Source organism: Hyperolius riggenbachi, chromosome 6, assembly GCF_040937935.1.
Source record: "Hyperolius riggenbachi isolate aHypRig1 chromosome 6, aHypRig1.pri, whole genome shotgun sequence".
In the NCBI taxonomy this organism is placed as follows: Eukaryota; Metazoa; Chordata; class Amphibia; order Anura; family Hyperoliidae; genus Hyperolius; species Hyperolius riggenbachi.
The window spans coordinates 242,498,308-242,501,283 of NC_090651.1; the positions used below are offsets into that span (position 1 = coordinate 242,498,308).

General features: G+C 47.0%; 1 non-coding gene across 1 annotated transcript; it reads right to left on the reverse strand.

Annotated features, from left to right (window-relative positions):
* Positions 1–2,518: 2,518 nt before the first annotated feature.
* Positions 2,519–2,601, reverse strand: TRNAL-CAG (transfer RNA leucine (anticodon CAG)). Its single transcript has one exon. It is a non-coding gene; the product is annotated as a tRNA-Leu (tRNA).
* Between the last annotated feature and the right edge of the window lie 375 nt (positions 2,602–2,976).

Here is a 2,976-nt window from a genome sequence, read left to right on the forward strand (position 1 = left end):
TGCTACACACCTGGTGGTCATGTCCTCGCCTTATCAGGTTTTGGAGTCAGGTTTACAAGCTACTGTCTTGCCCTCTTCCACAAACCAATCCCTAGGAATCCTTGGCAGGCACCCCTGCATGCAAAAATTGATATACTCGCCACCTTTCAAAATAAGCTGGCCTCCTTAATATTCTCTGCAGCTATCATGACCATAGCTAAAAACTGGAAGAAACCTGCTATAAACTTCGGGGAAGTTAAAGCTAGAATAGACTCCTATAAAAACTCACGAGTATCCTTAGGGACACCCATAAGAAACTTGAAAGAATTTGGGGTCCCTGGATGCAACTTGAACATCCCTCGATGGAGGAAGTCTTGATTTCTAGGCTATGAGATGGGCCCCTTTTTCTTCTTGTCCTCTTTCTCTTTTCTACCTTTTTCACCTTGCTAGATCATCTCTTTTTTTTCTCCCTTTCCTTTTCTTCTTATCCCCCTCCCCCAACATTTCAGCTTATCCTCTGGCAGAGGTCCTACCCTATAGGGCAGACCTCCATGGCCACACCCTGCCCTTAGGTTGGTTCCTTTCCCTTCTCCCATACCCAACAATGCACACTCAAGTTAGCTGGTTGAAATCCTCTGGAGTGCAATAGAGCTTTATGTAACCGCTCTCCCTCCCCCTTTTCCCCCCTTCCCTTCTCCCTTTCACTTTGAAATGATGTGACTCTTGTTAATTCCCCCTTTCATCTGTTTTGTTTGTTTGCTTCCTTGGTTTTTACAGTCCTGCATGGTAAAGGTGCATACACGCACTACTGTAATGAACTACGGGTCCATCAGACCCTCCCGTTGGGCGGATCGTTCAAACAGTTTCATCAGACTACCGACAGACTATACACACGCACTACTGTCAGCAGAACTCCCGCCCAGTGGGAAGGTCTGACGGACCCGTCGTTCATTACAGTAGTGCGTATGTACGCACCTTTACACAAATGTGAACCCTGGATTTCCATCTTTACTATTAGTTTAGGCTGATAAACTATTACTACCTGTTCTGTTCACTTAGCTCAGCTCATTTCCATTTCCGCAATCAACCGGGGGTTAATTGCGTCTGAACGGAGGACGATTCCTGAGGACTGCGGGAGGATGGCGAGGAACGCATCCATGCTTATGGGGCTGGAGGAAGCCCCGGGCAAGTAAAAAAACGGCCACTTGACTCATCTCGGACTCTCTTTAAGTATCGGAAAAGTGAAAAATCACTCTAAAAAATTGATTTTCCAAGTTTTTTTTTTTTTTAACCTCCCTGGCGGTTTATTTATTTTGCCAGGGAGGCTGAAATGGGGTTTTTTTTAAATTAAAAAAAAAATATTTCATGCAGCCAACTGAAAGTTGGCTGCATGAAAGCCCACTAGAGGGCGCTCCGGAAGTGTACTTTCGATCTCCTCCGGCAATCGAAAGTAACAAGATAGGCCGCAATGAGCGGCCTATCTTGTTTCGCTTTCCTCGTCGCCATGGCGACGAGCGGAGTGACGTCATGGACGTCAGTCGACGTCCTGACGTCAGAGCCGCCCGATCCAGCCCCTAGCGCCGGCCGGAACTGTTTGTTCCGGCTGCGCTGGGCTCGGGCGGCTGGGGGGACCCTCTTTCGCCGCTGCACGCGGCGGATCGCCGCGGAGCGGCGGTGATCGGGCAGCACACGCGGCTGGCAAAGTGCCGGCTGCGTGTGCTGCTTTTTTCAGATTGCAAATCGGCCCAGCAGGGCCTGAGCGGCGACCTCCGGCGGCATACCCCGAGCTCAGCTCGGGATTACCGCCAAGGAGGTTAATACACAAAAGTTGTTCACTTCCAGCTTTACTGTACAAAAAAAATAAAATGCTCCAAAAATCGCTAGGCATACCTAGAAATAGCTAGGCACATGCCTGAAATCCCTCTGAAAAATCACTTAAAAACAAACTGAGGGCCCATTCACACTTGTGCGCTTTCAGAGCGATTTCAGCTTTGCTGAAAATCGCTAGCGATTTGAAAAACATGCGCACAATGAAAGTTAATGGAAGTGTTCTCATCTAAGCGTTAAGCGATTTTCTGAAACGCAAACGATTTGCTTGCAGCGTTTTCTGAGCGATTCTGGAGCAATTAGCGATTCAATAAAAGTATTTGAATTGAACTAAAAAAAAACGCTAATCGCTGGAAAAACGCTCTCTATACAGTGAAAAATCGAAAAAAATCGCTAGGAAAAACGCCAGAAAAACGCTCAGCGTTTTGCGTTAGCGTTTAGCGATTTCTAGTGTGAATGGGCCCTTAAGTGTTTGCGATTATGCTAGCACTTTTTGGTGTGCACTGGCCCTCACTAGGTCTTTGCTTTTTTGATCTTCACTGCTGGTGCATGCATGCAGCTGCAATCACACCGTTATTTCACTAATATTGCAGTAATAAATTTGGCAATTTTGTAGCATCTTTGAATTGGGGCAGTCTAATTTTGGCATTATGGGCATATCATCGACTCAAAGAGAACTTAATGGGCAAAGATGAGGAGGAAAAAAAAATGTTGTCAGAAGTGGGATTCGAACCCACGCCTCCAGAGGAGACTGCGACCTGAACGCAGCGCCTTAGACCGCTCGGCCATCCTGACTGTATGCCATTTACATGACTACTGCATTGCTCTCTACACTGGCCTTCCACAAAAGGACTTGTATCGCCTAGAGCTGATACAGAATACTGCTGTCAGACTGTTAACCAACCAACCCCGTCACCACCACATAACGCCAGTCCTGCACGCCCTTCACTGGCTACCTATAAAATGGAGGGTCGTATTCAAGATCGGCCTACTGACATTTAAATCACTAAATAATCTGGGCCCTGGATACATGAAAGGAATGTTACAGCTGTGTAGCAATCCCTGCAATCTCAGATCCACAGGTTCTAATAATCTAGTCATACCCAGAGCCTTCTGTCATGCTGCTCCTATGTTTTGGAACTCCTTACCTCAGCAGATCAGGACAGCTCC